The sequence below is a fragment of the Notamacropus eugenii genome, chromosome 7, assembly GCF_028372415.1.
Source record: "Notamacropus eugenii isolate mMacEug1 chromosome 7, mMacEug1.pri_v2, whole genome shotgun sequence".
NCBI classification, from domain to species: domain Eukaryota; kingdom Metazoa; phylum Chordata; class Mammalia; order Diprotodontia; family Macropodidae; genus Notamacropus; species Notamacropus eugenii.
In genome coordinates, this window is record NC_092878.1 from 151,750,796 (window position 1) to 151,764,873 (window position 14,078).

Genomic DNA, 14,078 nt, shown 5'->3' on the forward strand with positions numbered 1-14,078 from the left:
TCTCAATGGCAGCACATTCAAAGGTTTTAAAATGCAGCTCCTTCTGGATTCCGCAAAGGGTATCTGCGCTCTTCTTTAAATGGCTCTCCTCCTCTGGATTCAGGTTGACCTTCACCATGTCTGAAATGCCATTCTGCCCCAAGACATATGGGACACTAAGGAAGACATCCTCATTAATGCCATATAGGCCCTTAATCATGGTGGAAATTCAATGCACTCTTCTAAGATTCTTCATAATGCTTTCTGCCAGATCTGCCACAGACAAGCCAGTGGCCCAGGAAGTGTAGCCCTTCAGTTTGATTATCTCATAAGCACTTTCAACCACCTGTTTATGAACATCTTTCCAATTTTCTGCATCAGCATCCCAAAGAAGGATGAAGGTTCTTTAGAGACACACCGGCAAGATTCACATCACTCCACACAGGAACACTGGAATCTCCATGTTCCCCAAGGACCCATCCACGACAACTTGAAGAATGGACACCAAGTCTCTCCTCCATTAGGTAATGGAAATGGGCAGAATCCAGATTGCAGCCACTTCCAATAACACGGTTTTTAGGAAAGCCACTTAGCTTCCAGGCCACATATGTCAAAATATCCACTAGATTGGAAAAAGTAAGCACCTTGCAATTAGGGCTGTATTTAACAATATTGGGGATGATGAATTTAAAGATATTCACATTACACTGGACCAAGTTAAGATGACTTTCTCCCTCCTGTTGACGTGCCTCAGCTGTAACAATGACCAGTTTTGAGTTTGCAGTCACACTGTCAGAAACAGTCTTTGGCGTTTTGAGGAAAAGGCTGCCATGTTGAAGATCCATCATCTCTCCCTTTAGTTTATCTTCTATTACATCAACTAGGGCAAGTTCATCAGCCAATTCCTTTGTTAAGATACTAATGACACATGCCATGTCAACTGCACCAACCCCAACAACAGTGATCTTGTTCTGGGGAACCTGGTCCTTCTTTAGGACATTCGAAATAAGCTGATCCTTGACAGTTGATGCCATTTTGGAGGGTAGCTGGGGGGATAGCTGGTCAGGCTGCAAAAGTTCTGAGTTAGATGTGAGGTTGCTGCTCCCAGGCTCGCACCCATTGAAATTATTTTTAAATACCTTGCTTCACCTGCCTGAGCACCTTTCAGTGGCTAAGATCTTAAAAAGAGACCTTTCCACAATCTACTCTTTAAAAGGAGTTCTCAAAAAATGTTTCTCATCTATTATCTCTTAAAATTTACAGATGTCAGTAGTCTGTAATTTAATTTACATGTGCTGTTAACAGTTTATAAATTAACAGAGGCCAAAATCCTTAAATTATGATCATGTGTATTCTATATTACAAACAGAATGACTAGTCAAAGTAACTACTTTGCATTACAAGTATAAAGAGTGGCAAATTTCCTTCAGTTAGCTCTAAGCAGTATAGTTACAGTCTTAATTACATTCATTACATCTATGAATAACAAATGGAGAGTATTTTTAATTCTTCCTGGCAGATGGGAAAGAGAAAGCTGAAATTAAATAATGTACCAAAATTCATAAATCTAAAGGTTGATACTGGTACTTAGGAAACAACTGATATTCAATTTGAGATTTGTCATACTTCATATTTAAGGGTAATACCTTTCTTTTACACAAAGTACAAACTGTTGAATTCTCATTTATGTAATATAAATATGTAGTCTGCAGGATATTTTTGAAAAAAAAAAAACATATTGATGGTTGTGTGCTTCAGTCCAAACTATTTAGCTGGCTTCTAGAAATATGGTTTATGATCTAGGCATACATCACATAAAGCATGTGATCATAACCTAAGTGTAGACTGTTTTTATGGTAGAAGTTATGGAAGTGAATCAATCTGGCAACATCAAAAAGCAAAAGTTTTTAAACATTAAACTTTCGTCTGAGCCTGATAACAGCATCTTTCAAAGAGGGTAAAAAAAAAAAAATTACCAAAATCTTAAGTCCAAATAGAAATGCTCCAAAATGATTTTTAGCTTGATTATGCAAATCAGATCTTATTTTTGCGAATATTATTAGGGATGCTTAAGAAATGCCTCCCATATAAAACTTTTGACACTCAATTCATTAACAGGACTAGAATTACCACAGGCATTATTGAACCAGAAAGCATGTTTTATGTATTTTTTCAATTTTACAAAAATTCTTTTTAATTGCTTATTTATAAGTCATGCCAAATTCCGGCATGATTGATCTGCCTTTTGGGATATGTAAAGAATAGGAATTATCACAGAAGAAAAAATATATAAGCAAGATACCAAACATTCAACACAATATGGCAAGGAAGTCAGGATTAACATGAGAACTATTTTTACCAAGAAGATGGCAGTTACTACTGTTGGCAGAACTGAAATACGCTGAATTATACAATAAGTTCACTGCAAACAACAAAAGGGAATTCTGTCCTGAAGGCTTTTTTTTCTCCAAAAAAGTGTCTCATTTCTTATACCTGCATCATGCAACTGGTAAGAAAATAAAGAGAAGTTTTTAGCATTTGCATCCTCTAAACTACCACAGGAGAAGGATATTAAACTCCCACCCCTCACTGGCAACAATCAGAGGTGAGCAAGGTCAAGAACAAGGAAATCTATTTCTCTATTCAAGCAGCTGCTGCTTCCTTATTGAAACATTCAGATGGACAAGTCATAGACCACTTCTATTTTTTTCACATCATACTTCAAGCCATCATAGCTTTTTCTCATTGAATCAATTTTTAAGTTGAGAAGTCGGAAGTGAGAATCTAGCTCACAGATGAAAGTGGAGATATGAAGAGGACAGGCATGGTCCCCAGCAGTGACACTGTTAACTGACAGACGAGACAACTAGCAAGAATTAGCACTCCAGAGAGATAGTTGTCAATATCCAAATGAAATCCTCTTTCTCGATCTGGTTCAATGCCAAGTATTTCTGTAACTGCTTCTCCAGTCACAAGTGTTTCTGTTTCCAAATACACAGCAAATGCCGCCAGGAAGACCCAGTGTTGCAACACAAACCGGCAGTACTCATGAAATCTGTAGTGCTGATCAGCAGGGAACTTGGTCTTCAGAGATGTTAGCTGTGTTTTGACTGTGTCAAAATGTTCTCGAGCTTTCAGACATTTCTTTGGAATGTCCTGAAATCCAGAACCTTGATCAACCCCTTGAAGCAGAATTAAAATGTCTCAGGCTGTAGGCTCTCAACTCTGGACAGCCTTTCAGATTTCCTCTCGGATGTCCTGCTCAGCAGCCAGGAATCCCTGCAGCTTGATGAAGATTTCACTCACAGACATACTGCTGGAGACAGAGGGGAACACTGATTCCGGGAGGGCCGAAGGGCAGAGAGAAAGAAGCCCCATTTCTAAGGCAACTATAAAAAAACCTGTCACCCCAACTCCCCCTTTTCACACCCACCTGCTTTTCCTTTTTATGGCAAATTTCTATAATCAAAGCAAGTGTCAGTCTCAATGGGTTCTACACCTCAGTTGTGTAAATTAGTAGTCATGCATAGCCATGTGAAAGACTAAATCCCTGCAACAGAACATTCTTTCTGAATGATATGAAAATAATTAGACAAAGGGAAAAGAAGTTTGTGAAACAAAGGTACCAACACTATGTGGAATCGTTATCCCATAGACTAAGGCTGGGATGCATCTGTGATACTATATTGAAGTGGGTTTAAGATCTGGGCTATTCAGCCTAAGGTTACATTCCTATTAACATAAGTGGGTATTTGGTCTAGTCCTCTCTCTGTTACTAGATGTATGTCTGTATGGAACAAGGTCCTTAAAAGTTTCAAAATGATGTTAACATAACATACAACTGAGGTACCTGCCTGCTACTCTTTTTATTACTGAAAAAAACTAGATCAGAAACATTTTCAGTTTGAGGAAAAAAATTTCAGTGCAATTTTCTTAGAGGAAGGTAACATGGAATATTTTTGTATCAATGGAAAAGTCAACTTCATTCAAAGTTTGTTACTATTGTGAAATTAATACCTGTTTATACGGTGTGTTCTGTGGTACAAACATGTTTTATTATAAGCAAGTTATTGCTGTGTGCTATCTTGGAATTAATTACTTATGGATCCTCCCAAGTCCTTTATGGTAACCATGGTATAAAAGTCAGTCTCTTATAAGTAAATTCATCTGTATAACTAAGCTCAAGAGTAGAAAGTTTCTACCTGCAAAGTGTTGTTACTTGTATGTACACGTATAGAGTTGGATTCTCAATAGCATCTGATCCTCCAGAAGTGGAAACTTTGGAGAAAATAACAAGATCAGAAAACAGTGTACATCAAAAGTGAATAATAATATCATGGGACTCTTGGTTTCTGTTAGCGATGAACTTGACTCACAAAAAGGTATCAAGTAAAGTTTATTAAAATGGAGTTCAGAGGAATTGAATACCTTGGGCAAGGTGAAAATCCACTCTTCTTCAGAAAGGCTGAGTGAAAGAGAGAGAGAGAGAGAGAGAGAGAGAGAGAGAGAGAGAGAGAGAGAGAGAGAGAGAGAGAGAGAGAGAGAGAGAGATGGAACTGAAGGCATTTTTATAAAGTTCCATTTTTATAAAGTTCATGTGAGATAGATCCTCCCTTCAGAGAATGGATTGGTGCGTTCTCTTTTGGGTCACAACATTTGAGTCGCCTATTTACATCACTAACAAACATGGTTGGATTTTCTCCTTTCTGATAGGCTTTCCCTCAGACTCATCAGGCCTAATCAGTCCCTGATTATCTTCACCTGACTTATGCTAGGTCACAGGTCAACTTTCCCTTTTGGAAGTTTGGACCTTGTGGAAATGAAACTTTCCTTTGTTTCTCACAAAATTCCCCCCTTTTCTCTTTATTAAAATTTCTGTTGCCACACCTAAATCCAATCAATCAATACCTCCCCATTTTCTTTACCCTATGAATTCTTCCCTTCATCTATCTCCCCTTTACATGAGTATGGGAAGGGGCAAAATTGACCAACGCATTGACAAATTAGAAGGGGGCAATCCCTTTGTTCTAAGTACAGATATAGAGATTCAAAAGAAAAAGATAAATCAATTGTTCATTTAGAGGTTTCATCTCAAACATCAGTCTGGGGAGGAACATCATCTGATGCAGTTTTCTGATCTGGATGCTCGTTTGAGCTGTCCTCAGCACAGCATCGCTGCATCTTCTTCCTTTTATGTTTTTGTAGAAATCCAGATGTCCGCTGTACTACCAAACTGATCTTAATATAATTTTAGATTACCATTCCTAAGCTCTATATACTTATAACTCTCACAAAATCAAAATTGGAACTTTATCCAATTGTCATGTTTAAGAAATTCACATTAGAACTCAGCTTTTAAATTTTGCATTAATTCAGTATTCATTTCCCCCATCAGGAGGATGACATTTCACTAAGGAGTCAATAACAGGTTCCAGTACTTACACAAATACAATAAATGATCATTTTTAATACAGTACAGATCACATTATAAAACAATTTCAACTTCTGCTCGTGTGATGCTTCCTCTAAAGCATTTAAAATGCAAACCACGAACCATTTTTTCTTTTAACATTTACCAACTGAGACAAAAATAATAATGACTATGTATGCTCACCTCACAGGCCCTCAATCTAATTGTTCCCATACTATTACTAAAAATTAAAACACCTTAATTTAGTGTTGTTGGTCTAAAATTCTAAGCTTAATAGCTTAATTTTACACTTTAACCTCAGATGTTCCCCTACCAACGATTATTTAATAGATTTTGTATTTTGCTTATCAAACTTTTGATTATAGGAAATTGCCACTTAGAGTAGGGACATTGCAGAGAAACAACATCTCCCTAACTTCATGTCAATTCAGGGAGGAGTAGATTGTGAACTGGCATTCAGCCAGGCTTAAAGTCTGCCAGGCATCAGTAGGGAAATTGAGTCAGGCGAATCCTACCTCAAATCAGGCTGAAGAGCCATTTTCCCAGCCTTCCCATGCAGTTCATGCAGTTTGCATCTCACTGGTTTGCTGGCATCATGGATCAGTGGCTTAGACTGCCTTTCTTACTATCCCCACCTGGAGTTAGACTCAGTTAATAATCCTATGAAATCTTGAAACAACAAGCTCCAATAATCAGTTTCAGATATTACTATAATTTCCCATTGGCTAAGGAACATCTTTTGAAGTAAATCTTAAGTAGCTGACATGCCTTTCTGCACTTGTTCTAGTTCTTGATTAAATAACAATCGTAAAATTAAATTTACCATTAAAACTGTGTTATTACTCTAATAGATTTACATCTGTTTCCGAAGCTTCCCTATACCTTTCTAACCATGCTCAATCTGAAAGAATGAGCTACACATATGATAAGTTCAAACACTAACTTCAACTTATGTCCTTGAAATGAATTCATATCAAAACAGAAAACTTAACTTGTCCATCAATGCAAAATATCACCAGAGGTTACCTGCCTCCAAGAAACTTGGACTGAAAATCATTTCTGGAAGCTGAAAGTGTCTCCGATTTAGTCTCAGTGATTAATTCAGTCAATTGTTGAAATAGCAATTGCTTTTGCATCATTTTGTAATGTGTAAAGACTTTATTCCAAGTTGGAGCCTTTGTCCATTACCCCAAAAGAGTTTTAGTCCCATTTGTCTAAAAGGGCCCTGGAAAACCTTACCTTGAGAGCTCCTTGAATTTCCCCGCATGAACTCGCTCTATAGAGGCCCATAAGCTTTCCCCTATCATTATGTCCTATCAATCCAATTCTCCAGGTTAGGGGAGGACCCTGCTCCCTTGTCACAGAGGTGAAAAAGCTCTCATTCTCTTTGAAGTGTCTTTGTTGCCTGTGGGTTAAGGGATCTTCGACCCTCCCCTGCTGCTGCTGGGTATTCTGCTCCTGTAACCTGCTCTGGTCCTGCTCCTTCCAGCACTGTGTGGCCCAGGCTGGGTTGCGCTCTGCTCCATGTTCAGTGTGACAGACCTTACCCACTGGCCTTCCAGGTCACCCTGGGCTGGAAATCTCCTCCCCTCTTGTTCTGTGGCTTCTGCTGCTCTAGAATTTGTTGAGAGTCTTTCTTTACAGGTATTTTATGGGCTGTGGGGGAAGAGCTAGAGTATGTGCATTTTTCTACTCTGCCATTTTGGCTCCACCGCCTCATATAATAATTATTGACAGAAGAATGGGCTGTCTTACCAAGGGCAGACAGCAACTGGCTGGCTTCTCTATCCTGATCCATCCCCCTTTTCTCTTTACCCATGCCTGTGGCTATGTACTGAACCTGGATACTTCCAGGCTGTAGCTGCTGCCCCTTCTATAGAGTCAGGATCCAAATTTGTACAATTTTTAATAGCTTCTACCAGCTGGTCTTGAACAAGGGCAGTGTTTTCCTTTTCTGCCTGAGTAACTTCCTTAATTTTTTTGAAAATTTACTTGCTTTTGTAATGCAGTTCTTAGGCCTTCTAACAGGCAAATTATCATAAGATCTCCCTTTCCCGTATCCTCACTCTTCTGATAATCCCATTCTGGGTCACTAGTGGGAACAGCAGCTGCTCCTGCTGGATATTTTGTGGGGTTATCACCAGACAAATGATCCCTAAACTTTTGAGCTTGTTTCCCAAGAAAGCTCCTACTGTAGGGAGGTCCCTAAAACCCTTGGTAGTGAGGTCTTCCAAGAATCTCCCCAGTTTCTCTCTAACCTGAATGAGGTCTGAGATGGAGAAAAGAACATGCACTGTAATTGTCCTCTAGATGCAAGCACTTCCCTCAAGGGAAAAAGCCCTGAGGCCATGAGAAGGGGATAATCAAAAATGTGCAGTTGGCCCCCATTGCTCCTTTGAGGGGCAGTTCTAACTACAGGTATCTCACAATCTTTCCTGAGAACAGGGTTCTGAGAGCTCAAGAAGGGCCATTATGTAGGAAACTTCTACCCGTTTTTCTTCTAGGCTTACAGTATAATTCTAACTTGTAAGAGAGTACTTATTTTTAAAGTCCCCAAAACTAGCCATGCTTGTTGGTCCTCTAGGCGATACGGAGGTCAAACAGTGTTGCAAAAGAACATGAGCTTTTTCTTTTTAAGTTCTTTAGAGAAACTAAATTTTTCCTAATTTTGTAAAAGACAAACCCAAAGGGGAATTTTTGATAATTACAAAGGATTGACCTATTATAGACATGGGGCTGGAACTCCCTTCCACCATAAACAAAGATTTAAGAGTAAGCCTCAAAAAACAAACAGAACAAACCAAGGCAAAGAAAACACAGAAAAGTACCTGACCAACACTCTGGGACCTGAGAGGTCAGACCCGAAAAAAAACTTCCAAGGTACTTGAAGAGGGAGAAGGGGAAGGTTTCCATATCTTCCAGTCTTGACTGGGGAGGAGCTGTAGTTCCTTGTCTCTTATTTTCCAACCCCCATAAAAGCTTTATTTAACAAATTTAACTTATAGATACAAATTGTGTAGTCTTTCTAAAAATCATACAGATGTTACCAAGCATTTCTCCATACAACAAATGTTTTCCTCTCTTAAGAACAGTTTATAATTTATCACATAACCCTCTTGAACCTAATTGACAGAAATTACAAGAAAAGACCTAAAACCAAAGCCTTTGTGTATTCAACAAGTTTCCTTAAATGCTTGATATATAGCAAAAACAATCTTAGTTAAAACTTCCTTCTTAATAGCAGAAATAAAGTTTTTAACATACTTAATACATCCTTAGATGGAACAAGTTTGAAAATCACACTTGTGTGTGTGTGTGTGTGTGTGTGTGTGTGTGTGTATTTAAAGGATTCTCATTTTCCCAATAAGAATTCTACAACAAAGAAACTCTTATGCAGATTCATAACAGCTTCTTAAACAATTTATCATTACTTTAGCAATATAATTAATATAACAACATTTAGATGGGTTACCTGAGAATTTAAACTGTTTAAGTTTGCTTGAAATTTCTCAAATTTGATTTAGCTATTAACTATTAAATCAAGTTACATGATTTTTGTCTTCTTAAAATACTTCCTCACACCCTCACAACTTACTGAAACCATCTGAAACTAACCCATCCTGAACTCTTCAAACTTTATCTGACTTTCATATTTTCAATCAAATCTTTATTTCTTTTACCTTAAGTCAAATACTTTTGCTACTTAAAAGACAATTTCCTTTGAAGGAGCACGTGGCTGGCCATTCTGCCTCTTCCTTTATTTTTTTTTTTTTTACTCTACTTCCTTAAAGAGCTGAAATACCATCTTCTGGCTCCTTTTCCCCCTCTCTGAGGCCCATCTGACAAGCAGAACTCAGATTGGGAGGGAGAGGGGGTAATCTCCCCTGAGCACATGGACCCTTCTGTTAGTTCTACCCTAGGAATTTCAGGCTCTACAGAGTTTGAAATTTCACCTGTTCTCCTCAGGTTAATTTGAAATATGCCAGTCTTTCCAGGCAGAAGCTTTCATAATTTAAAAGATTAAGTAATTGATTTGCCTAAATACTCACCCTCCTTGTCTTCATCTTTCAGAATCTGGAGAGAGTCAATGCCTCCAAAAGAAATCACTGAAATTCCAATTTTTAAGCAGATACATTGACCCAATTTAACCTTCAGATACAGATTTTAGCTTTGAGATCTCATCAAATCAAAACTCAACTTCTCCCTGCAGACTGCCTGAGGTTCATTTCCCCTTATCTTTCTTTTCACATTCAAAAACTTGGCCAGGGTTAAGAATGCAGAAAGAAAGATTTTCTTTTTTTCCCCTTCTCTCTTTTCTGACCCACTCACTCCTTTGAAACTGTTCTAGGTGGGGGTAGGAGAAGGGGAAGAGAAGGGGGAAGCTTTGCTGACTGCATTTACAGCCTTATCCCACAAACATGAAATACAGACAAAACACTTTAACAAAACAGTACGCACATCAGTTTGAATTTGAATTGAGGCCTGGTCAAAAACTTGTGGTTTCTAGCCAATTTAAGGATTAAATTCCTCCCTAATAAGCTCACTCCAACTTCTGGGACAAATAAATACCTAGAGATGGTTGGTCTGACACCAGATGATTTAGGGAAATGCCAGTTGGTTGCTGTTGGGGCTAATGTCCCTGGGCCCTAGTGACCACCATAGTTCTTTTGACCTGGGAGGGCTCTCCTTCCCGCCATGGCTCAAATTTCTGGGATTTTGTCCAAGTTCTCTGATTAGCTAGGACCAAGCAAGGAAACTTTCGGACAGGAAAATGGGACCAACAAAGTTTGCCACACACCCAGACTTCCACTTTATCAGTAAAAGACTGATCCAAAATGGAAGTTCCTGGGGGGGGGGGGGGAGGGGCGGGTTTGACCTGAATCTTTGCTTAGTATACTAAGTTACCTGGTCCTCTGGCAAATGTTGCCCCCCAATTCCTCTGAACTCCTGCCCTTGGTCTGATGTTGCATTCTTGGACTGGACTAGATTTAACTTTGGGACTAAAAAAAAAAACTTATTTACAGGAGCATTCATCCTGTATTATTAATCTCACTTCCTCCAAGACAGCGAATCAAGCCCCACATTGGGGGTCAAAATCAAGTATCAAGTAAAATTTATTAAACTGGAGTTTAGAGGAATTGAACGCCTTGGCCAATGTGGACTCCACCCTTCTCCAGAAAGGCAGAGAGAGACGGAGATATGGAAGTGAAGGCATTTTTATGAAGTTCATGCAGGATAGATCCTCCCATCAGAGAATGGACTGGTTCATTCTCTTTCAGGTCACAACCTTTGACTCGTCTATTTACGTCATTAATTTTCTTCTTTCTGATAGACTTTCCCTCAAACTCATCAGGCCTGTGCCTGATCATTCCCTGATTCTTTTCACCTGACTCATGCTAGGTCCCAGGTCAGCTTTCCCTTTTGGAAGTTTTGACCTTGTGGAAATGAAACTTTGCTTTGTTTCTCAGTTTCTTTCTTTTTCCTCTTTTTTGAGATCTCTTTTAATGCTCCTTCTATTTGGGGTCTGCATATTGAACTTGTTTGTCAGATTTGTGTCTCCTGGACTATGCTGTCCACCTCTGTTCCACACTCTCCTCATCCCCTGGATGCTGCTTCAGTCTCATTTTACTCTCCTCCCCACCCCCACTCAGGCAGGGGCAGTGACTTTGTCCCTCTCCCAAAAGCATTTGGGTGGATGGTGAAGCAGACAGCAGTGCTGTGGCAGAGAAGCAAGCAGGAGGCAGGATGTGAAATGTGAGTTAAGGTGCAGGGTGTGACTAGCCAGAAAAGTGATCAAAGAAGACTATGCATTGAAGCCTCTCACTTTGGGGACTTGTGTTCTGGGCCCCACCTTGAGCCATTTCTATTCCTAGACCATCTGATTCCTGATTCCATACCTTAATTCAAATAGGGGACTCTGTGGGGCAAGGCAGAGTACATGATTGCTGGGTGTGTCACCATCATGCTCAGGATACTAGCTTATTCTCCATGGCTCTCCCCTACATTCCCTGAAGATCTTCCATGAAATTTATCCTTTGAGCATTCAGAGGATATTAGAGGCAACCTCTTGGATGTAAGACATCCACTCCAGCCTGATGTCTCTCCCTACCTCCTCCTGGGGGTCATGGTTTCTCTCCCTTCTTTCCCCTCATTGTGACCCTGTTATTGGGCATTTTACTCACTCTTACACTTGGTTTGTGCTTGTTTAATTTCCTGGTTCACTTTGTGTGTTCTCACCCGCAGCAACTTTTAGGATGCCAACTCCTGTCCTTGATGACCCCAAGTAGTTTGCCTCTCTCCATCCTGGACTCAATTGGCACTGCACTCTGTTCCTCACGATGATCACCCAACCTACTGTAGCCGCTGAAGCGAACTCTTCACCCTTGTTTAGCAGAAAGCAGCTACTGAAGACCGACCTTCTCCCTCCTTCCCCCCCCCCCCCCCCAAAGCATTCTCCTACCTAGTGGTTGAGCGATGTGGATAGAAACTGTGCCCTAAGTGTTAAAAATGACGTTAAGGATTGACTTTGTGAAGTCCTTGGTTTATTTTCTAACCTGAAGGTGCCCTAAAGCCTCCCCTTACCACAACACTTCCCCATATCCTGGAGGGACCATAAAATTCCTTGTCCCCACCCCTCATCCTGGGGAAGGGGATTTCCTTATCTCCCTTATCTTGTGTCATTCATAGTCTTCACCCAGTGTTTTTATCTTGCAGGACTTACCCTGGAACTCCAAACCCCCATAAGGAAAACCTAAAATCATCCTGAATTGTCCTTTTCCTATATCACTGCCTTTGTTTAGCTCCTTGCTAAATCTCAGGCCTGCTGCTTTTGTGTCAGTAAAGCTCCCAATGGCTACAGAGAAGGTCTAAGGGAATTCATTCACACTTTGAACCAGCTTTCTCATCTCTCTCTTCAACAGAGTGGTAAAATACTTTGTTCCTCAGTAAGTGAAAGTGTCAGGACTCAAGCCAGGTCTTCTAACTCCAAGTCTGCCACTCTTTTCACTACCTTACACTGCCTGGGGTTAAGATTCTCTAATTTTCTTTACTAGATCTGTGTGTTTTAGGGAACTTTTTCCCTTGTTGATCAGCATAACAATAGTAACTGTATTTAACCCAGCCCATCTGGATGATCACCACTTCTGCAACATTGATGTTCAAATCAATGAGATTCTACTAACTTACAATCTATAAATTTTCTTGACTGGTTTCTTTCCTTTACATCTCACACTTCCACTTTAACGCCTGTTGTGATGTGATGATAGAAATTTTATCAGATTAGACTTCTTGAGTGTATTAAGAGTCATATAGTATATATGATCTATATATGTATTGTGGTGTATATATATATATGCACATACATATATATGTATATATATACTTATGTATGCAGGTATATATACACATATAGACACATACACATACTCATGTAACATGGATGCTATGAGATGGGTGTATCTGGACCAGCTTGAACTAGCTAAAGTGAGCTTAAGTTTTCAGTGTGGGCATCTTGACCTTGGACATGGAAAATGCTGATTGATTTTCTAGACTTTCGAAAGTGATGGAGCAAATGCTAATAATATTGATAAAACTTAAATGTATAGTATGTACAATTTTTTGAAGAGCTGGTTGTTAAACATTTATCAGCAGACCCCTGCTTATAAGGGGAAAACATGTCCAAGGTGATGGGTTGGACTAACAGTAGTGGGGAACTGAAGTGGCAATCAAATTAGGATCTTTTGCTGTTTTTGTTTTACTGAAAGTGCTTCTGATTGAATAATAGGATTGGGAAGGATCTTTCCCACTCACTGATGGGCCTGCCCATCGCGGAAAGCTTGATTAGGGGAGCTGTTTTGTAGGAACGTCCCAATTACCTTTTGTTTTTTCTATTCAGGCACTGGACCAGAGGGTTATGCCCTTTAGCTCTGAAAAGTGTATAAATACTCTGAGGATGAGGTTTGACTTTGAGGCTTTCTGCCTGGAAGTGTTTCTTTGCTGAGAGAGACTCTGGGAAGCCCTTCATGAGCCCCCACTTCCCCCCTGCTGAAACACAGAAGCTGCTGCTTCCCTTTCTGGTAACTGTGTATGTATGTAATGGTCAGACATGTGTATGTATGTGACAGGCAGTTTGGAAGTGCTGTCTGTTGATTTATTTTTGATTTCTCTGAAATTTTGATTTTCTCTGATACCTGTGCTTGATTAAAGTGATTGCTGACCCCTCGAAAATTGCTTTCCTTTTATGAATGCAGATCTAAGAACCTGTTGTATTAGGCCCCTCTGTGTGTGTTGGGGTGCTTACTGATATAGAAACTTGTGGCCTGCATCTAGAGGGTCAAATGCGGCCTCGAGGCCACAGTTCCCCACTCCTGGCAGTAGAGCATTGCAGTGTTGTTAAGAGAAGAATACAGTTGTTAGACATTCTATAACCATTAACTTAGGTGTTAGTGCTCTAAATGTGAGGATTTTGTCCAATGACCAGTTAGTGGAAATATTGCTGGAGGAGCTAAGATATAATTTTCATCTTCTTGTTATAAATGAAACCAGAAAAAATAGGAAATTGCACTAAATGGAAGGTTGACTTGCAGGCTCTCTTTAGAGGGACAAATAAAGATGATGGGCGAGTTGGTTTTAACTTTCATCCCTGAAGAACCATCATAGCATGGAAGTT

At 39.7% G+C, this 14,078-nt stretch overlaps 2 pseudogenes; both read right to left on the reverse strand.

Moving 5' to 3' along the window:
- Nucleotides 1–282: 282 nt before the first annotated feature.
- LOC140514148 (L-lactate dehydrogenase A chain pseudogene) lies at nt 283–914 on the reverse strand (annotated as a pseudogene).
- Nucleotides 915–2,610: 1,696 nt separating this feature from the next.
- LOC140514147 (translin pseudogene) lies at nt 2,611–3,291 on the reverse strand (annotated as a pseudogene).
- Nucleotides 3,292–14,078: the final 10,787 nt, after the last annotated feature.